This window comes from Panthera uncia, chromosome F1 (genome assembly GCF_023721935.1).
Source record: "Panthera uncia isolate 11264 chromosome F1, Puncia_PCG_1.0, whole genome shotgun sequence".
Taxonomy (NCBI): Eukaryota; Metazoa; Chordata; class Mammalia; order Carnivora; family Felidae; genus Panthera; species Panthera uncia.
The window spans coordinates 34,919,122-34,942,971 of NC_064813.1; the positions used below are offsets into that span (position 1 = coordinate 34,919,122).

At 37.6% G+C, this 23,850-nt stretch overlaps 1 long non-coding RNA gene and 1 pseudogene across 2 annotated transcripts in view; one reads left to right on the plus strand and one right to left on the minus strand.

Annotated features, from left to right (window-relative positions):
* Positions 1-1,794: 1,794 nt before the first annotated feature.
* Positions 1,795-5,705, minus strand: LOC125925804 (sorting and assembly machinery component 50 homolog; annotated as a pseudogene).
* A 4,784-nt stretch (positions 5,706-10,489) lies between these two features.
* The window catches only part of LOC125925358 (uncharacterized), a 48,603-nt gene continuing 35,242 nt past the window's right edge, over positions 10,490-23,850 (plus strand). The window contains exons 1-2 of one of the 2 annotated variants that reach the window (XR_007458804.1): positions 10,490-11,193; positions 15,245-15,421. This is a non-coding gene — a long non-coding RNA (uncharacterized LOC125925358). Of the gene's footprint in view, positions 11,194-15,244; positions 15,422-16,503; positions 16,544-23,850 lie in introns of those variants that run through there. The other variant, XR_007458805.1, reaches the window with a different exon arrangement.

The window sequence follows — 23,850 nt, forward strand, 5'->3', positions numbered from 1 at the left end:
CATTTCACACATGTCAGAATGGCTAAAATTAACAACTCAGGCAATAACAGATATTTGCAGGAATGCGGAGAAAGAGGAACTCTTTTGCACTGCTGGTGGGAATGCAAGCTGGTGCAGCCACTCTGGAAAACAGTATGGAGGTTCCTAAAAAAATTGAAAATAGAACTATCCTATGACCCAGCAATTGCACTACTAGGTAATTATCCAAAGGATATGGAGTGCGGATTTGAAGGGGCATATATACCCCAATGTTTATAGCAGTACTATCAACAACAGCCAAAGTATGGAAAAAACCCAAATGTCCATTGATGAACGGATAAAGATATATGCATAAGATGTATATACAGAATGCAGTATTACTCAGTGATCAAATAGAATGAAATCTTGCCATTTGCAACTACGCGGATGGAACTAGAGTGTATTATGCTAAGCAAAATAAGCCAGAGAAAGACAAATATCATATTATTTCATTCATATGTGGAATTTAAAATATGAAACAGATGAACATAAGGGAAGGGAAGCAAAAATAATATAAAAACAGAGAGGGAGGATTGCTGGTGGGGTGTTGGGTGGAGGGAAGGGCTAAAGGGATGAGGGGCAATAAGGAGGACACTTGGTGGGATCAGCACTGGGTTTTATAGGTAAGTGATGAATCACTAAATTCTGTTCCTGAAATTATTGCACTGTAAGTTAACTAACTTGGATTTAAATTAAAAAAAAAATAAAGTTTCAATAAAAATGAGAAACATGCTCAATGGAATGAATAGCAGCCTAGAAGAAGCAGAGGAACAAATTAATGACCTAAAATACAGAGTGATAGAAAGTAATCAAGCTGAACAAAAGAGGAAAAAAAGAACTACACAAAACAAGAATAGACATAGGGAATTCAGTGACCCCATCAAATATAATAACATTTGTATTATAGGGATCTCAGAAGAAGCAGCAAGAGAAAAGGGGGAAGAAAATATATTTAAAGAAATAATAGCTGAAAACTTCCTTCATCTGGGGAAGGAAACAGATATCCAGATCCAGGAGGCACAGAGAACCCCCAACAAAATCAAAAGCAGATCCGCACCAAGACATATTGTAATTATAGTGGCAAAATATAGTGATAAAAAAAATAAAAGCAGCAAGACTAAGGAAGACCATTGCATACAAGGGAAACTCCATAAGGCTATCAGTGAATTTTTCAGCAGAAACTTTGCAAGCTAGAAGGGAGTGGCATGATATATTCAACACGCCAAATAGGAAAAACCTGCAGCCAAGAAAACTCTATCCAGCAAGGCTATCATTTGGAATAGGGGAGATAAAGAGTTTCTCAGAAAAACAAAACCCAAAGGAGTTCATGACCACTAAACCAGTCCTGCAAGAGATATTAAAGAGGACTGTTTTGGTGTTTTCTTCAAAGTGACAATGTTAAAGTAGGAAACACAAAAGTAGAAAAATGAATATTTCTGTAAAAAATCAGCTAAGGAACTCACAAAGAGATGTAAATCATGGCATCATAGACATAATATTTGGGGAGGAGAGGAGTAAAGAATGGTTCCAAACTTAAATGACCATCAAATTATAGACAGCTATATGCATAAGATGTTATATACAAACCTAATGGCAGCCAAAAATAACCTCTAATAGATATGCAAAGAATAAATAGAAAGAAATCCAAATATATCACTGAACAAGCAAACTGTGAAAGAGAGAAAGAAAGGATGAAAGAAAAACTTCAGAAACAATCACAAAACAAGGGATAAAATGGCAATAAATACATATCTATCAATAGTTAATTTTTGTTTTGTCTTTAACATTTATTGACATGGTTTACCATAAGGACTGCAAAGAATGACTCAGATGTGTTTACTTAGAAAGTGTGTGGCACTGAGTGACTCACTGCTGCCCAAGTTCCAGAGCTCTTCCTGTAGGGTGTAAAGGACACGTGTCAGCTACAGGAACCTTATCCCGGCTTCTAATTAGATGCCATCACATATCCTGTCACCCTTCTGCATACCCATGGGGACACAGTAATTAAGTGCCAGCCAAGTTGTTGCCAAGCCTGGGGACAATCCTGGCACCATGACACTAGCAAATGCACTCAGCCAGCTTATGAATATGAGTGTTGGGACCCTCCTTATAGTTGAGGTGGCAGAGGTTCCCACATCGAGAAAGAAGTGTAGTCTGTAGTTCTCTGAAACCATGCTGGCCTGGCTGGAAAAATAATGGGGTATACAGGTGTAGGTTGCTGGCCTAGTATGCTTCTCCACTCCGTATTCTCCTTCACTCTGACCCAATGCTGTGCATACTGAACCCACATACACTTGTCGGTCCTCCAAGGTAAAACGTGTCAGCAATACTTGGTGGTTTATTGCCAATGGGCACCAACATCCCACCCCAAAGAGATTCTGAAAAAACTGAATCGAATATGAGTTGTTTATTCAACTGAAGCTTGAAATCTTCTTTTATGAAGCTTATGTCCCCTGTGGTGTAGCCTACCAGTTCCTGGTGAACTTTCAGCAAAGTACCTCCTCTTGGCAAGATGGAGGAGTTCCAACAGTTGATGACCATTGCTTCATGACTTCAGTGAGTGTCCACTTTCCTTCCTGACAGTAAAGGGTGCCATCCTCCTGAAGCAGCCCAGCTCTCACCACATGCCCTCCCACTTGATGGTGTGACTGGTCTTCCATTAATCTTCCATTAATCTCCTTAATCTGGCTTATTTCAAAGGTAATGTCTAGTGCATTTGGAAGTGCATCATCACTTTGTCATATATTAATCAAAACATTCACTTGCCTAATATTCCTAGGTGAAGCAATTTTTCACAGGCTTTGCGAGATTTCCACATCACCTCAATGAGGTTTTTACCTTAAAAAGGCCTCCAATTTCACATATGATGACATCATCCTTAGTTCTTCCAAGTCTATCAAAATGAAGGTGTTGAACAACCACATCTTTGTTTTCAAGGATTTCCTGTTTAGCTTCAGGTTCAGCTTCAACAAGTTCCGCTTATCTCCTACTGCTCCAAATCTGGTCCATTAGCTGGAGGAGGCTCCCAACTCCAGGCGTGTATTGTCCCTATGACTTCCACTGGCTACCACCTTGCAGAGCTGCCTGGGCCTGACCATGGCTCAGCTGGTGAGAGCAGAGGGCAGGTCCACTGTGGTGGAGCTACCAGTCAATGCAACACTCACAAGCCCTTAGACACGGTGCACTCTATCAATCATTACTTTCAATGTAAATGGACTAAACACTCCAAAAGACAGGGTGACAGGTGGATAAAAGAAAGAAAGAGACCCAACTATATGCTGCCTATAGAAAACTCATTTTAGACCTTAAGACACCTGCATACTGAAAGTGAGGGGATGGAGAGACATTTATCATGCAAATGATGTCAAAAGAGAGCTGAAGTAGTAATACTTAGATAAGTAGATTTTATATGCTTTTTTAAATTTTTATTTTAAAGTTTTTTTTTGTTTAAAGAGAGAGCATGAATGGGGGAGAGGGGCAGAAAAAGAGAGAAGATCTTAAGTAGGCTCCATGCTCAGCATATATAAAAAACACACAGTGAACATCATACTCAATGAGGGAAAAATGGAAAACTTGCCCCCTAAGGTCAGGAACAAGACAAGGATGTCTACTTTCATCACTTTTATTTGACATAGTACTGGGTGTCCTAGCCACAGTAATAAGATTAAAAGAAATAAAAGGCGGATGCAAGGAAGAATTCAAACTTCACTATTTGCAAATAACCTAATACTAGATATAGAAAGTCCAAAAGACTTCACAAAAGAACTACTATAACTGATCAATGAATTTTGTAAAGTTGCAGGATACAAAATCAAAGTGCAGAAATCTGTTGCATTACTATGCAATAATGAAGAACAGAAATTAAGAAAAAAATTCCATTTACAGTTTCACCAAAAATAATAAAATAGGAATAAATCTAACCAAAGAGGTAAAAGACCTGTACTCTGAAAAATATAAAACATTGATGTAAGAAATTGAAGAAGACACAAAGAAATGGAAAACCATTCCATGTTCATGGATTAGAAGAACAAATACTGTTGAAATGTCTATACTATCCAAAGCAATCTACAGATTTAATGCAATCTCTATCAAAATACTAAAAGCATTGTTCACAGAACTTGAACAAATGATCCTAAAATTTACATGGAACCACAGAGACCCCAAATAGCCAAAGCAATTTTGAAAAAGAAAAGCTGGAAGTATCACCATTTCATACTTCAAGTTATATTGCAAAGCTATAGTATGATACTGGCACAAAAATAGATCCATAGATCAATAGAACAAGAAAGAAAACCCAGAAATAAACCCACAATTGTATGATCAGTTGGTCTTCAAAAATGCAGGAAAGAATGTGGAATGGTAAAAAGACAGTCTTCTTAGCAAATGATGTTAGGGAAACTGGACCATTTTCTTATACCATACCACAAAAACAAACTCAAAATGGATCAAAGACCTAAATGTGAGACCTGAAACCATAAAAATACTAGAAGAGAGCACAGGTGACAATGTCTTTGATACTGGCCATGGAAACATTTTTCTAGCTATGTCTCTTGAGGCAAGAGACATAAAAGCAAAAATAAACTATTCACTACATCAAAATAAGCTTCTACACAGTACAGGAAACAATAAAATTAAAGGGCAACCTACTGAAAAGGAGAAGATATTTGCAAATGACACATCTAATAAAGGGTTAGTATCCAAAATATATAAAGAATTTCTATAACTCAATACCCAAAAAACAATCCAATAAAAACTGGGCGGAAGGAATGAACAGGCATTTCTCCAAAGAAGACATTCAGAAGGCCAACAGACACATGAAAAGATGCTCAACATCACTCATCATCAGGAAAATGCAAAATCAAAACTACATTGAGATGTCACCTCACACCTGTCAGAATGGCTAAAATAAAACACACAGCAAGTGTTGGCAAAGATGTGGAAACAAAGAAACACTCTTGCACTGTTGATGGTAATGCAAACTGGTCTAGCCAATGTGGAAAACTGTATGGATTTTCGTCAAAAATAGAAGTATCCTATGATCCAGTAATCACACTACTGAGTACCTAAAGAATATGAAAACACTAATTCAGAGACATATGTTTATAGCAGCATTATTTACAATAGCCAAACTATGGAAGCAGCCCAAGTATCTATCTATTGACTGATGAATTGATAAAGACAATGTGGTGTGTGTGTGTGTGTGTGTGTGTGTGTGTGTACACACACAGTGGGATATTATTTAGTCATAAAAAAGAATGAAATTTTTGCCATTTGCAATGACATGGGTGGAGCTAGACAGTGTAATGCTAAACGAAATAAGTCAGAGAAAGACAAATACCATATGATTTCACTCATGTGGAATTTAAGAAACAAAACAAAGGGGTGAAAAAGAGGCAAGCCAAGAAACATACTCTTAACTGTTGAGAACAGAGGTTGGTGTGGGGGATGGGTGAAATAAGTGATGGGGATTAAGGAGTGCACTTGTCATGATGAGCATTGGTGATGTATGGATTTGGTTGACTGACTATATTGTACACCCGAAACTAATATAACACTGTATATTAACTATACTGGAATTAAAATAAAAAAAAATAAAATTCACGTGGAAGAGTAGAGAGCCAAGAATAGCCAAAACCATTATATAGCTTTATAATACATGCTAGGGAACGTCTCCTCACTTTGTACATACCTCGGTCAATGGTAAACTGTCTTACTAGAATTAACTTTGAAGAAGAATCACAATAAGCGGTGTTATGCAGCAACACAGAGACCCAGTCATAGATCCACACAAACATAGAACCTGGAAATATGAAGGTTGTATTCCACACAAGGGAAAAAGCATAGATTCTCTGATAATGAGTGTAACTGACATGTAAAAAGATTTGGACTCTGATCTTTTTGATCTTTTGAAAAAGGTTTTTACAAAGCCTGTATCTGACAGCTTATATTTTATTATAGTGTTCACTGTTGCACGGAAGTTTATTTTCATTATTAAATTTAATATAAAAAAACTATCTTATTTCAAGGTAGGGAAGGATTTCTAAAATAAGGCACAAGAAACACCAAAAAAAAAAAAAAAAAAAAAAAGAAAAAGAAAAAAGAATAAGAGAAAAAAAGAAACAGCAACTAAGGAAAACATTCCAGTGTTCTTAGAAGCATTAAGTAAATAGATGGCAATAGGCAGAAAGGAAAAGTAGTGGCACAAAAATTAATATCCAGGGTAGGAAGAAACCCAGACCCCTTTGCTCCTAAGGGCAACAATTCATACCCAGGAGTGATGATGATTTTAACCCATTTGACCTTGGTAACTTAACCTACTAGAAGCTGGGCCCATGAAAATACACAAAACTAAAACAAATGATAATATGGGATAAATCAGAGTCACTGAAGAGAGCTTTACTAGACAAAAAAAAAAAAAAAAAAATGACAAAAATTGGAATGGAGTTCCAACAAACTGATTTGGACACAGAAACCCAGTGAATATTAGATTCATGGCCCAAAAGAAGACAAAACTTTATTCTCACAGGAGCAGATATTATGCAACTTGGACCCATTACCACTTGACACCTTTGAATATTTGGAGAAAAAATACTGATTTACGAAGATCTGTGATTAGCAGCAACCTGGAGATTAAGATGGCCTCTACCTAATATATTTATCCCTAAAAGCATATTCATTGAGAACAGGAGAATCTACTAATATAATAATAAAATTAGGATTATTAACTGTGATTCATGATAGGGGACACTCTCACCAATATATGTGGAAGAAACAGAAAAAATGGAAAAGACCAGTTTAAAAGCTGAGCCCCCATAGGACAGAAAAGCATTATAGTATTTGCAGGTTCCAGAAACAAAGGATAACTGATTGATTTGATAAGAACAGCTGAGGAACTAAGTCAAAATAAAGGCTTTAACACTCATGTTTATCAACAAAACAGGCCTACACCTAATGTACATAGAGGCAATCAAAATAGGTCATTTAGAACTAAATATGCAAGACCCATTTGGCCACCTAAGCCATTTAGACTACCACTCTTTATAACAAATTATGAAGATAGAAACCCAAAGAGAAACCCCAGAAAATATGCATGTGCAGTGTCAGAGAAATGGAAACAACCACCTTTTAGAGTAAATAGACCTAAGAAAAATAAACCTACGTATAGACCCACTGACCCATTTATTGTGAATAGTTACCCCATTTAAAAAACTTAATTCTATTAATAGACAAGCCATTGGTAGCCAGAGGAGAGCAAACCCCCTAGAGTCTGGGCAGTCTCTGTCTCTTGGCCCAAGCTGGTGACAGTCACTCAAGTTATACTGGCCATTTCAATAGAAACCACTTCGTAAGTAAAAATGCTACATATATCACTATGTTGTTAGAGATAGGGTTCTAAGTACCATTATACTAGGCTATCCTACTAATTTAGAAAACTTTAACAATAAAAAGGAATTAGTTGAAGGATTAAGGTGAAAATTAACCCCAGGGACAATGGTACATAGATTCCTAACAATGTGATAGATCACTCATTATGGATAAATGCCTTATTGGTCCCGATTTAGAAAACATTCTTGGACTAGATGTAATAGGACATATAAAAATTAAGAGAAACATTCAGGAACCCCTAAAGGAACAAATTATCATCCCCATATTTTGCGATTAACAATCCAATCTGGCCTGTTAAAAAGCCAGATCGATCATATAGACTTATAGTAGATTAGAAGAAGTTAAATACTCTCTCAAAATTGAGGAAGTACTCCTAGATTTAGGCATTATCCTAATCAGTATCACCACTGGATTGGTACTTATTACATGGTGATAGACTTATCTGACATGTTCTTTGCTATTCTAATTGATGAGGAGAGCCAATCCATGACTGCATTCATTGGGCAGACAATATCAGTTTACTAGGTTACCACAAGATTAACACAAGAGACCAGTAATAGCCCACAACTTTCTAACACAAAACATCCAGGTTTTTCAGGAAAACAACACACACAAACCAGCATTTCCTATATTGATGACACATTTACTTGTGGTGATAACTTGGAAGAACAGACTAGAGTCACTATAGAATTAATTGAAATCTTTACACTCACAGGATGGACAACTGACCAAAGTAACATACAGGGACACTACACTAAAATTTCTAGGTCTTCTGAAGGCAGAATATATGAGACCCAGTCACAGACAAGCTAGATTGCACTTCATTTGTACCACAAAATCAGCAGCTCAGAAACTGATAGGACTTTTTGGATATTGGAAATAGCACATACCACATCTGAAGATATTAAAACACATTTTTGAAATAAATAGGAAGAGTAGGGAATTTAGATGGAGACCCATGAGGCAGTCTTTATTTCAAAAATGCTGTCAGAACTTACAATACCATCTCATGAGGGCTCTGGATATAAACCAGAGTGCCTATACTCACAAGGGTTTGGACTAAAACACCACAGGACCCCCAAGTATTACCCAACTGTATTTTGGACTAAGAAGTTCCTGTGGTCCGACAACAGACACCAACCAATTAAAAGGCTCACCCAGGTACTCTATGAGCCCTACAAAATTCAGAACCACTGACAGAAAGTAAACTAATTACACCTAAGCTACAACAGCCTATTCTGGAATGGGTAAAGCAGACCCCTGACCATAAAGTCCTAACATGGAAATGGTATATTTCCAAGCAGGACAAACAGGTTGAGGGTCAGCTTTGTGTGAACTGAGAAAATCTCCACTATGCCAATAGTGGACTTGCCAGAATTCCTGAGGGCAAGCCTATCCACGCTCCAGCAGTTGGGCAATGGGGACTGCCCTGGTCCCTGGCACCCAGTAATGCCTGGTTTATACACACATCAGCCTCCATGACACCATCTGGAGAATGCTAGCAGCCAGTGGCCTTGAGGACTAATGATGGTCTAACCCTGACAGATTCAGGCTTGAGAAAATCAGCACAATATGCTGAATTAATGGCCATAAAACTAACTGATGAACAATCTGTTAAAGAAAATCAGAATGACCTATATCTTTCTCAGACCCATGGGAAATAGCTGTTGGAATAGCCCTCTGGTCAGGAACGTGGGGGGGGGGGAAATGACTGGAAAATAGGAAATATGAACATATGGAGTAAGGATATGGCAGAAAATAGCACTGGCTGACGTCTTCATGTTCATCACACATGTCTCGGCATATCAGAAAGACAAGGCTCAAGTACCAAAACTTAATGACCAGATAGACAAACTCACTAGGAAAACTAAGAGGCCCGGGGCGCCTGGGTGGCTTGGTTGGTTAAGCGTCCGACTGGGCTCGGGTCATGATCTCACGGTCCGTGAGTTCGAGCCCCGCGTTGGGCTCTGTGCTGGCAGCTCGGAGCCTGGAGCCTGTTTCGGATTCTGTGTCTCCCTCTCTCTCTGCCCCTCCCCTGTTCATGCTCTGTCTCTCTCTGTCTCAAAAATAAGTAAACATTAAAAAAAAAATTTTTAAAAAAGAGGCCCAAATTCCCCAAATTTAACAAAAATACAATGATTCACGACTAAGGAGGAAACCAATTCAAAACACAACCATATATAAACAAGCAGAACAATGGAACATAAAACCTGAGCACACAAATATGCCAATTGATTGGATCATTGCGTGGGCACATTTCGCCAAACAAATCATGCTGGGACACAAAGCACTAGGACATGATTAGGAAAATAAATATGTATATACCTACCAAATACCTCCACTTTCAAATTAAGAAATGTGGGAATTGCTGAAAGTTTAAAGTGTGAAGATCACTAATGAATACTCTGTAAGGTCAAAGAAGCAGACAGACCCTTCCAGATTATACAAATGATTGTATAGGACCCTTATCTGTACCAGAGAACAAATTATGCATGCACTTTGTAGACACATGGTCAGGAATAGGATTACTCTATCCTTGCAGGAAAAATGATCAGAAATCTACCAACAGAGCATTAGAAATCAGGATTGCTTGGTGTGGTATCCCAATTAAATCAGGGGCCCCACTGCAAAGGAAAGCAAGTACAAGAATGGGCTAAGAACAAAGCATAGTAAGATACAAAGGACTTACACCTACAAGCCCAACCATGTCTGGGTCAAATGAAAGGTGCAATGGCTTACTCAAGCAGAAGCTGACTAATAAGCCTGATATAAAAGCTTGGACGAAACCAGTCTGGGAGGTGGCAAGATCTCTAAACCATAAATATGGAAAGAATGGAAAAACTCCTACCGCATTAATATTGCAAGCACCTCTACAGATGAGACCACTAACAAACTCCAGAATCTAAACTAGAAGGAAAACATTTAAAAAAAACATAATGATATATATATAGTACTAGGGAAATTATGGTACCTGCCATCAATACAACCTACTGGATGACTGAAGAAAAAACTACATTACATCACATTAAAGAAAATAATATGATGACTCTGAAAATGGCAGGCATAAGAACACCATCTTTACTGTATTGACACCAGATGCCTGATATTTAGCCTCGCAAGATGGAGGGCGACTATGCTAGAGGGAATATAGGCAATAACGGACGTCATAATGGTAGATATCCTTGGGTGGCAAGAACAACGAGAAGGAATTAAAAATGCCAAGGAAACTATCTTTATTTTGCAGGCATGAATCCACGATGCCTCTTTAACCCTACCAAGATTACTAACGGGTCAGTGCAGCATGCTGCCTGCTGCCCATACTCCGTTGCCTATCGCTTCCTGTTGGATACCATAGTCATTACAGCTATGGATACTCCTCTGATGGCTCCAGCAGTAGGAGCTGTGCCAGTGTTCTGAACTGGAATGCCACTTTCTGGTCCGGCACAACTCCACTGCCTATGACATCCTCCGCGTTCTCCAGAGATCACTAGTCTAGTCACCTTATTGCAACGGAGGACTCATCAACATCACCGGCATCAACCAACGCAGCCTCTGCACCCCATCCTTTGCTGTCAGCACTATCTACTCACCGGGAAAGCTTCAATCAGTAGACACCAAATACTTAGGGAAGCTGATGAAGCAGTGGCGACCTCCATTTTAATCTCCACAAGAACCATCGAGGATTCTGAACAACAACTCTATTAGACATTGACTTGGAGGATGAAGATTGGCCTGAACTACTAACTGGCTTTTGGTATCATAACCCAGCACATATATTTCGTCAACCAGGTTCTGAATTTTTTACTTTTTTAAAAAAATATCTATTTCTGAAAGAGAGAGAGAGGAAGGGGCAGAGAGAAGGGACACAGAGGATCCCAAGCAAGCTCTGCACTGGCAGTGCAGAGTCCCATGAGGGGCTCGATCCCATGAACCCTGACATGACCTCAGCCAAAATTAAGAGTCAGATGCTCAACTGACTGAGCCACCCGGGCATCTCTGTACTTTTATCCTACTAAATTGAGGCAGCATTGGACACATCACAGAGACTCTGAAAATAACCTGGATTTAGTTCCTGATTTGTGTGTGAGCATTTTAGTGTAAAAGAGCAGCTGGTGAATACACAGAATAGGAATTATATCTTTAAATATAAATAGGCCAAAAACTGATCATCTACTACACTCTTGATTTATACTGTTTAACCCATATTCACCTACTAGAAAGTGAATAATGGATCTATGGGCATTATGCCCAGACTTTAAAAGAACCAGGGACATTATGTGGTGTATAGAGAACACCCAGGAAACTTAGCACATAACACATATCATTATCTTCTGTAATATAATCAAGCTACTATCTCCTATCACAGATCTCTACCCCAAGAGTGTAGAAATCATTGTTAATAAATCCATACCAGTCATATTGCAATTTATAATCGTAGTCTATACATTAAAATTTAATATGTAGGACTTTCTAGGCAAATGCAAATCCCCAAGTTGTGCTTGGGTTTATCCAGCTCCTTTATATCCAACTTATATGCCAAAAACAGATAGCTCAAAGGAAGGAAAGCCTTATGGTTCCTTGTTGGACTGGTAGGCGGCTTAAGTGGAGGAACAATGGCAGCCACTTTTTCTCAATTCCAAATCAAATTACATTAAATTCTTAAACTTTGCTCTCAATTTAACACACATGCGGTGGCAGTTTTGTCATCATTGGGTATACAGATGGATACAATTAGCCTTATGTTAGAAAACATAAATTTCACATGGCAGTAAAAAACAAAGCAGCCAGAGAAAATGCTAAAAAATAGCAACACTAAAAAAACCCCAAAATATGTTTTATGTACACTGTCAATGTACAGTTAGGGATGGCTGATATGTGGAGTACTCTTAGGACAGCTATAATCTTGGGTCAATACTGATTGTCTGAGATAACAGCCCAACCAGAAGTAGATATAATACATTCTAATGACTGTTATTCCTTGGACAACTACGAAATTAGAATATTGGCACTTAAGTAAGGAAACATGATCTCAGGTTACCACACTTTTGCAGTTTCCCAATATCAAAAGAGACAGTGGAGCCCACTGGCTATGGAAAGACCCCTTATGATAAAAGGAAAACATGTTCCTAAGGATACATTGTTGGAATGAATCCAAAGTACCTTTATTACTGCTAGATCTTTGAAGATATCTATAGTATAAGTACTTATGACTATGGCTTTGATGCCTCCCCAACCAGTTATATATAACATAGAGCTAGTATGCTCTAAGCCAAACCTCACTCTTATCTATCGGAGTCAAGGAAAAAATAAGGAACAGAACATTACCTGTGTAAGACTACGACAGGTAAAGAATATGACAATACAAGGAAAAAGATGTTAATTAAGTTCAGCAGAAGATAAAGGAACCCTTAAAATAACCAGAGACATGTTTCACATCAAGCCTCCAAAATTAATAATATAAATCTCACATTAGAAAACTTAAGAAAAGTGAAGGTATATTTGGAAGGTGAGATTAATAAAGTCAAACTACCTTTGCAGGAATTTAAAAGAACAAAAATGTGCATTTATAAAAATAATGGCAGTTTTGAGTTCTAGTGTTATGGCAGTTGACCACATGTTTGATAGTGCTGTGCAAGCGTGCACCCCCTGGAACTTTATAAAAATGATCTTTACTTAGAAACGTAATTGTATGGAAATTTAACTGTGTCATTTAAGAAGCTTAACTTTTGGTTGCTTTATAATTAAACATGGTACCATGCTAAAGAGCTTTGTTATATTTATATTGATAACATTAGGAATATGGTTGCTTAAACTGGTCATTAAACTATAATATAAGAGAATGTTTGCCAAAGGAGAAATATTGCACAAATATGACTTAGCACCTGTGATGAATATTGTAAGTGTTGTAGGATCACAGGGTGGATTGATATCTTTGTGAATTTAGGTTTGTACAGGACATTTGTATTAGCTTTAGAGTGATTTGAAATCACAGGATCGACTGTTGTGTATTGGTTTGACATGATTTTAAATCCACTTACTTATGACAAAGACAAAAAAAGTTGTTCTTAGAAGTGAAGTTGTTTTGGTGCAACAATGGAGTTGTGTCAGGATGTCGTCATCTCATCTGTTCTCACTCATAACTTAGTAGCTCAGCTGCTGGGGGCCCTGGTCACAGGTTTATCAATAAAAATATATGAAGAAGCAAAGCGACTATGGCAAAGGAACATTAGACTATAAATACTGAGAATTTGTGAGAACTATCGTAGAGTGTTTGGTCTGGGCAAGGCTACACTCTGCTGATCTAAAATGACTCTTGAAGACCTAGGGGCAAATAGCTCCTGCCATGGTTAAGACGGCTCTTCTACCGACAGTGGTGAAAGGCACGTGGTATCCCTTCAAAGAAGGGATCTCGCCCATCAACACCAGTGCTCTTGCTCTAGCCACATGTTCTAGCTACACGAGACTTTAGCGCTGGCATCTGGACTTCAGCTCCAAGATAGCTAACCTGTCTTCTGGGTACCACCTCCTATAAAATTACGCCTCAACTAAACTTGAACTTTATACATTTCATCTCCCCTTGCCTAGAACAATAGTATGACTAATCCAACCTTGGTTTGGAGTATGTTATTTCCATAGTGGCTAATGAAAAGACATTCTCTTGTATTCTATTGGCTTGTGAAATTTGCACAGTGAATTGTTGGCAAAGACAAAGTCAGCCTTTGAGTATTATTTGCCTTCCAAACAACACAGCTTTCAGAGGGATTATGCACAATTGTGTAGGTTAAGGCTTAGAATTAGGCAGAGGCCGGGCACCCCCAACAGCCTGACCTGGACTTGCCTGACATTGCCTGATCTGCGCCTCCTGCACCCTGTCAGTCATCTTTGGCTAGTCTGAGCTCTCCAGGCCTGTGGACCTAGTTCTCGTCCCCAATAACCTACACTACCTCATAGGTGTAGGGACCCCTTCCTCCAAAAATCACTGTGAGGCAGCCATCAAAATAGGTGACATTCAGTCCCCATGTGTACTTACTGTTTGCTGGGGTTCCAGGCTTCTGCAGCAATCAAGGCTCCCAGCTGTCTTTTGTCGGCAGACACCTTGGCCACCCTGCTTGATCCAGTCATGGAAAGGCAGTGGAGATCTGCCAGCTCTGCCTTCAAGGGGAATATGGATTATGCATAGGTTAGCGTTTCAAATTAGTCAGGTGCCAGATACACAGTGCCCCTCCCCTGTGAGCCAGCCTCACTGGACATTGACGTGCTGTAGGTCCCTCACTACCCTGACTTGGGCAGCCCATGCATATGCTGTATATACTCTTTCAGTTGCTTTTAGGCAGCTGGGTCCCTCCAGGCCTTTGGAAGCTTGGGCCATCCACAACAACCTGCGTTGCCTCAAGAGTAGAGGGAGCCTAAACTGTGAACATCACTCTGAGATGTCAGTTGTATGGGCAATAGTCTGTGCCCATGGGGACTTGCTGTCAGCCGGGGTTCTCAGTTTCTGCTGTAATTGAGGCTTCCAAGTATCTTTTATTGGAGGATACCCTGGCCAGCCTGCCTGGTCCAGTCCTAGCAAGGCAGTCCAGATGACTCCAGCTCTGTCTTCACTGTGGATACATGCATTAGTATAGGTGAGGGCTTGGATATGGCAGACGCTAGACACTCCAGCAAAAATGAGTAAAGGAAACCTCCATCACCGAAAATGGAGTCAGAAGCCCTGGAGGGGAGCTCCTAATGCTCATATTACTCATTGCAGCCAGGATAACCATTGCAGCCAGGATAACCATCACATAGGATTATGAAAAGGATAACTTCTCACATAGGATTTTCTTCTCCTACTTTTAAGAAAAAGAACAAAGATCCATGCCTGCCCCAACAACAATGCACCAACCACCACCTGCAGCCAAGGAGAAACTTCTGTAACCTGGAACACTTGTCCTTTTCCAGAGAACTTTAAAAAATAAAAACCTTCTCAATTTCCTCCAAAAACTGAATAAAAACTGACCGTCCCTTTGTCTCTTCATATTTGCCTATGGCTTGTTGTAGTTTGCTTGTCCCAAATAGCAATTCCTCTGCTATTTACAAATAAACTCATTTTGCAAGCAAAGTAACTGGCTATTTTAAGGTTGACATTACATGGTATCAGAGAAATGGAATCCAGAGAAGACCCCCAACAATTCCAAGGTTGTTGAGCAAACATGGCCAGTACTCACAGTGTATTCAGCTCATTGCTTTCTTGGTGACTCTGGAGTTTGAGGGTAAGTCTCTTGTGGACTTTGAGCTCCTATATTTTGAGCGCTCAGGCTTTATTCAGGGTTTTTCATGAATGCATCTCCTTTCCTCAGTTCCCTGGTAAGTCACCCATCCTGTTCAAAGCAGGGGATAACATAATTCCCAGTGTTTTAGCACAGCTGTCAGAAAAGTGAGCCCTTCATAATTAAGACATTTTAGGGAATCCAAAAGCAGATAGGTTCCACAAGGTCCTTGGGCCAGGATTTTGTTCCTTTCTAGAAAAATGGGTGAACTTTTGGACACTTAGAAATTGTAATGGCCATTCTGAGTGACACTTATGTTAGATAAGTCTACCTTAAGGGGTATGGTTGTAAGAGAAAATTCTGAAACTTTTGGAGACCGTGGAATGCGTTCTTTGGTTTGATATGTAGAATCTTCTAAAAGACAAAACGACTTGAAAAATAGTTCTAAACACACACACACACACACACACATTAGTAAAAGATATTGGCCATCAGAACTCATAATCTTAACTTAGTCTACCTACCAGAAACATAATTTGGATCCAACTATTTATTTTCTTTTAAACCTGAGACGTGGCTAACATTTCTGAACAAAAGCTGTAAGATCTCTATGTTTATTTATGTGCTCTGTAGATCTATGTTATATATGTTATAGACATGTAATTTTTTTTTTTTTTACCTCTGGATGGTATGGCCAAAATTCCTTTGTAAATTTCTTTAATTATCCTAGAGAGAATTAAGCATTTATATAAATATACTTTATTTACATAAATATAATTTATATATAAATATATAAATTTATATAAATATATATTATAGAAATATAGAAACCAATGCAAATGTTTTTCAGGTTCACAGGATCTGAGATAATCTTCGATAAATAAACACATGTAAGTTTGTTGGTTTAATAAGAACAGGTATGTCTTTGGTGTATCTGAATTAAATATAATGCAGATTAACAATTTATTCTACCTGGTTTTATTTATTATTTATTTATTTTCCAACATAATAATTATATATATTTTTTAATTTCCACCCAAATTAGTTAGCATATAGTGCAACAATGTATTCAGGAGTAGATTCCTTAATGCCCCTTACCCATTTAGCCCATCCCCCCTCCCACACCCCCTCCAGTAACCCTCTGTTTGTTCTCCATATCTATGAGTCTCTTATGCTTTGTCCCCCTCCGTTTTTATATTATTTTTGCTTTCCTTCCCTTATGTTCATTTGTTTTGTTTCTTAAAGCCCTCATATGAGTGAAGTCATATGATATTTGTCTTTCTCTAATTTCACTTAGCATAATACCCTCCAGTTCCATCCATGTAGTTGCAAATGGAAAGATTTCATTCTTTTTGATTGCCAGCAAATACTCCATTGTATGTATATATACACCACATTTTCTTTATCCATTCATCCATTGATGGACATTTGGGCTCTTTCCATACTTTGGTTATTGTCGATAGTGCTGCTATAAACATGGGGGTGCATGTGTCCCTTCGAAACAGCACACCTGTATCCCTTGGATAAATACCTAGTAGTGCAATTGCTGGGTCGTAGGGTAGTTTTATTTTTAATTTTTTGAGGAACTTCCATACTGTTTTCCAGAGTGGCTGCACCAGCTTGCGTTCCCACCAGCAATGCAAAAGAGATCCTCTTTCTCCGCATCCTCACCAACATCTGTTTTTGCCTGAGGTGTTAATGTTAGTCATTCTGAAAGGTGTAAGGTGGAATCTCATTGTGGTTTTGATTTGTATTTCCCTGATGATGAATGATGTTGAGCATTTCTTCATGTGTGGATCGGCCATCTGGATGTCTTTGGAGAAGTGTCTATTCATGTCTTTTGCCCATTTCTTCCTGGATTATTTTTTGGGTGTTGAGTGTGATAAGTTCTTTATAGATTTTGGATACCAACCCTTTATCTGATATGTCATTTGCAAATATCTTCTCCTATTCTGTCGGTTGCCTTTTAGTTTTGTTGATTGTCTCCTTTGCTGTGCAGAAGCTTTTTATTTTGATGAGGTCCCACTAGTTCATTTTTACTTTTGTTTCCCTTGCCTCCAGAGATGTGTATAGTAAGAAGTGGCTGTGGCCAAGATCAAAGAGGTTTTTGCCTGCTTTCTCCTCGAGGATTTTGATGGCTTCCTGTCTTACATTTAGGTCTTTCATCCATTTTGAGTTTATTTTTGTGTATGGTGTGAGAAAGTGGTCCAGGTTCATTCTTCTGCAGGTTGCCATCCAGTTTTCCCAGCACCACTTGCTGAAGAGACTGTCTTTATCCCATTGAATATCCTTTCCTGCTTTGTCAAAGATTAGTTTGCCATACATTTGCGGGTCCATTTCTGGGTTCTCTATTCTGTTCCATTGATCTGAGTGTCTGTTATTGTGCCAGTACCATACTGTCTTGATGATTACAGCTTTGTAGTATAGCTTGAAGTCTGGGATTGTGATGCCTCCTGCTTTGGTTTTCTTTTTCAAGATTGCTTTGGCTATTTGGGGTCTTTTCTGATTCCATACAAATTTTAGGATTGTTTGTTCTAGCTCTGTGAAGAATGCTGGTGTTATTTTGATAGGGATTGCATTGAATATGTAGATTGTTTTGAGTAGTATTGACATTTTAACAATGTTTGTTCTTCCTATCCAGGAGCATGGAATCTTTTTCCATTTTTTTTTTTTTGTGTGTGTGTGTCTTCTTCAATTTCTTTCATAAGCTTTCTATAGTTTTCAGTGTATAGATTTTTCACCTCTTTGGTTAGATTTATTCCTAGGTATTTTATGGTTTTTGGTGCAACTGTAAACAGGATCAATTCCTTGATTTCTCTGTCACTTCATTGTTGGTGTATAGGAATGCAACTGATTTCTGTGCATTGATTTTATGTCCTGCAACTTTGCTGAATTCATGAATCAATTCTAGCAGTTTTTTGGTGGGATCTTTAGGGTTTTCCCTATAGTGTATCAGGTTATCTGTGAAGACTGAAAGTTTGACCTCCTCCTGGCCAATTTGGATGCCTTTTATTTCTTTGTGTAGTCTGATTGCAGAGGCTGACTTCCAATACTATGTTGAATAACTGGCAAGAGTGGACATCCTTGTCTTGTTCCTGACTGTAGGGGGAAAGCCTTCAGTCTTTCCTCATTGAGGATGATATTAGCGTTGGGTTGTTCATACATGGCTTTTATGATCTTGAGGTATTCTCCTTCTATCCCTACTTTCCTGAGGGTTTTTATCAAGAAAGGATGCTGTATTTTGTCAGATGCTTTCTCTGCATCTATTGAGAGGATCATATGGTTCTTGTCCTTTCTTTTATTGATGTGATGAATCACATTAATTGTTTTGCAGATATTGAACCAGCCCTGCATCCCAGGTATAAATCCTATTTGGTCGTGGTGAATACTTTTTTTAATGTATTGTTGGATCCGGTTGGGTAATATCTTGTTGAAGATTTTTGCATCCATGTTCATCAGGGAAATTGGTCTATAGTTCTCCTTTTTAGTGGGGTCTCTGTTTTTGGAATCAAGGTAATGCTGGCTTCATAGAAAGAGTTTGGAAGTTTTCCTTCCACTTCTATTTTTTGGAAAAGCTTCAAAAGAATAGGTGTTAACTCTTCCTTAAATGTTTGGTAGAATTCCCCTGGAAAGCCATCTGGCCCTGGACTCTTGTTTTTTTGGGAGATTTTGATTACTAATTCGATTTCCTTACTAGTTATGGGTCTGTTCAAATTTTCTATTTCTTCCTTTTTCAGTTTTGGTAGTGTATGTTTCTAGGAATTTGTCCATTTCTTCCAGATTGCCCATTTTATTGGCATATAATTGCTCATAATATTCTCATTATTGTTTTTATTTCTGCTGTGTTGGTTGTGATCTCTCCTCTTTCATTCTTGATTTTATTTATTTGGGTCCTTTCCTTTTTCTTTTTGATCAAACTGGCTAGTGGTTTATCAATTTTGTTAATTCTTTCAAAGAACCAGCTTCTGGTTTCATTGATCTGTTCTACTGGGTTTTTTTTTTTTGGGGGGGGAGGGGTGTTTCGATAGCATTAATTGCTGCTCTAATATTTATTATTTCCAGTCTTCTGCTTGTTTTGGGTTTTATTTGCTGTTCTTTTCCCAGCTCTTTAAGGCGTAAGGTTAGGTTGTGTATCTGAGATCTTTCTTCTCTTTAGGAAGGCCTGGATTGCTGTATACTTTCCTCTTATGACCACCTTTGCTGTGTCCCAAAGGTTTTGGGTTTGGTGTTATCATTTTCATTGGCTTCCATATACTTTTTAATTTCCTCTTTAACTTCTTGGTTAGTCCATTCATTCTGTGGTAGGATGTTCTTCAGTCTCCAAGTATTTGTTACCTTTCCAAATTTTTTCTTGTGGTTGATTTCGAGTTTCGTAGCATTGTGGTCTGAAAACGTGCACCGTATGATCTCAATCTTTTTGTACTTGCTGACGGCTGATTTGTGTCCCAGTATGTTCTACCTGGTTTTATTAATCAAATAAGCTCATGCCAACTTTATAATATTTGTCAACAAAAGAAGTAAGATGATGGTTAGCTGCTTAATATCCAGTCCAAGTATAATTGTTAAAAGCAAATAATTTAAATAGATGTAAACAGGATAAAATTTTGTAATAAATTAAACTGAGTAATGCATATTCATGAATATGTTAATTATTTCCAAAGATTAAACATTAAATGCCAAACATAAGTTAATCTACTTTTGGCTTTTTAACTTTTACAGAGAGATAAAAAACATTTGAATCTATTAATAAACATGCTTTATGCTACACTGAGAAAAATTTACTGTAAGAGAATATATTTCTAAAAATTTGAAATGTGTTTATAAGTTTGCTGTAGTATACTAGTATATGTTGGAAAGTTTATAATTGTCTGCTTTATAGTTTTCACTGGAAAACAAAGATTACAAATAGTTTTAGAAATTGGAAGATCTGAGAATACAAAACCAAAAAAATCATCAGAACACTTAAGAGTAATAAGCATAAATTAACTCTGCACAAACTGTGTGCTTTAATGCTGAAAGAATACAGGCAAAACAGCAGTGAAATTTTTGTAAAAGGAGAAACAGTCAAACTCTCATGAGAGCTTTCTCCTACTATAGAAGGATTTACTGTACCCTCTTATTTTTCAAACTATGGTCAGTGACCATTGATGAATTATTGTTAACATTTGTTTAAGTAGAAAATACATTATCTATGGCTATCTATACAGATAAATGAATAATATATATCTTCAATTTTATCTATAATAAATGGCTATTATATCGATTCATTTATTGTCTATAGATAAACAAAACAGAATAATTCCATAAAATGCAAAATAGGAAATACATGTTAATTTATTAAACTTTTATTTCAGCTACTTGTGTGGTTTTATATACATAGGTATATGCTTGGCCATGTCATGCACATATTTCTTGCTGTGGAATGACCCATATGTTTGAAAGTCATTGCTCTTATACCACAGTCAATTGAGCAAAAGGGGCTGTGCAGCCAGCTGAAAAGACCAGTACAAGAATGACCACCCTTTCTGTCCTGTACATACACAATAATAATTCCTCAAGGCCAAACTTCACTTGTTCTTTGACAGTCTCATGCTTTGTTGCCCTGTCTTTTTAGAATTGCAGTCAGGCAACAATACATAAATATAATGTTTATTTGTTCATTTTTACTGATTTTCATGTTGTATTCAAATTTCAGTTAGTTAACATACAGTGTAATATTAGTTTCAGATGTGCAATGTAGTGATTGAACATTTTCATACAATACCTGGTGCTCATCACAAGTGCACACCTTAATTACCATCACCTATTTAATAAACACTTATATTTTAATGAAAAATGATGTTACTTGAATGACAGTTTATACATAATTTAGTGTCAATGTGTTAAGCATAGGGCTCTTCCCATATGCTTCTACATATAAGTTTACAAACACTTCTATCTTAATGAAAGAAATTGATACTTGAAAGATGATTATACAGTATGTGCCATCTTTTAAGTAACATCTTTTATTTATTAAGATGTAAACTTATGTGTAGAAGCATAAGGGAAAAGCCCTGTGCTTAACTCATTGCAAATACACTGTATCTAATCATTCTGTCATCAATCTTCTTTCAACTGTAAGTGTAGAAACATATAGAATAGTCCTGTGCTTAACTCAATGAAACAATCTTTATTTAAAAGAACTTTCTCCATTTCTTATAACAATTTGGAAAGCTGGGAATTCTGGTGGCTTTCAGATATTTATAGCTCTGCCATCATTTTCCCATTTTAAAAAATATTCTGCCTACTCAACTTATCTCAACCATCTTCAACAATAATTTGGGGATCTCATTGCCCCTGCCTGTTCTATCTTTCTTAGTCTAACAAAGTAATGTCAATATAAGCCTAAAAACATGAGTGAATATCACATTGTAATTTCCAAAAGGATTCAGTTTATTATAATTATATAAAACATGTTTATATTCTTTTACATTCTTTTAATGTAATGCATAAGCAATTATGCTATCTTCTAAGAGTAAATATGCAATTATTCTGTAACAGTCCTGTATCATTTCTTTTCTAGAAAAGCTTTATATGTTTTTGAAATTGAAAAAAATGGCATTGAACTGATAAAGTTGAAATTGTTGGCATTTTTTTACACAACTACTAGAAACAGAGTGAAAGAAAATGACTATATATGAATAATAGGTTAAAAAACTTTTTTTGATAGGGAAAGGTATGATGAACTTTTTTGTAAGGAAAAGGATTTTGTTCTAAAGCAAAATTATTTTTCCTGTATTTTTTTAAATTTTAGAGTGAAGGAGAGAGACAGAGAGAGAGAGAATCTTAAGCAGGCTCCACACCCAGCATGGAGCCCAGTGTGGGGCTCCATATCATGAACCCTGAGCTGAAATCAAGAGTCAGATGCTCAACTGACTGAGCTAAGCAGGTGCCCCATATTGTTCCTGAATTTTTTAAAAATGACAAAGCCTAAATGGATCTTGAATGTTGTAGAAGGCTTATGGAAGAGGAATATTAAGAAATACATTTTATGTAGTTAAGATAAAATTAGAATAGTGAACAGGGATGCCCCCTCTCACCATGATTGTTTAACATAGTGTTGGAAGTCCTAACCTCAGTCATCAGACAACAAAATGAAATAAAAATCATCCAAATCATCAAAGAAGAAGTCGAAGTTTCACTTTTTGCTGATGACATGATGCACTACATGGAAAAGCTGAAAGACTCCACCAAAAAACTGCTAGAACTCATACATGAATTCAGCAAAGTTGTAGGATGTAAAATGAATGTACAGTAATCGGTTGCATTTCTATACACCAATAATGAAGCAACAGAAAGAGAAATCAAGGAATTGATCCCATTTACAACTGCACCAAGAACCATAAAATACCTAGGAATAAACCTAACCAAAGAGGTGAAAAATCTATACACTTAAAACTATAGAAAGCTTATGAAAGAAACTGAAGAAGACACAAAGAAATGGAAAAACAGTTCATGCTCATGGATTGGAAGAACAAATATTGTTAAAATGCCAATGCTACTCAAAGCAATCCACACATTCAATGCAATCCCAATCAAAATAACACCAGCATTCATCACAGAGCTAGAACAACACATCCTAAAATTTGTATGGAACCACAAAAGACCCCAAATAGCCAAAGTAATGTTGAAAAAGAAAAGCAAAGCTGGGGGCATCAGAATCCTCGACTTTAGCCTGTACTACAAAGTGTAATCATCAAGACAGTATGATATTGGCACAAAAACAGACACATAGACAAATGGAATAGAAAATCCAGAAATGCACCCACAAATGTATGGCCAACTGATTTACAAAGCAGGAAAAAGTATCCAATGGAAAAAAGTCTCTTCAGCAAATGGTGCTGGGAAAACTGGACAGCAACCTGAAGAGGGATTAAACTGGACCACTTTCTTAACAATATACACAAAAATAAACTCAAAATGGATGAAAGACCTAAATGTGAGACAGGAAATCATCAAAACCCTAGAGGAGAGGGGCGCCTGGGTGGCGCAGTCGGTTGAGCGTCAGACTTCAGCCAGGTCACGATCTCGCGGTCCGTGAGTTCGAGCCCCGCGTCAGGCTCTGGGCTGATGGCTCGGAGCCTGGAGCCTGTTTCCCATTCTGTGTCTCCCTCTCTCTGCCCCTCCCCCGTTCATGCTCTGTCTCTCTCTGTCCCAA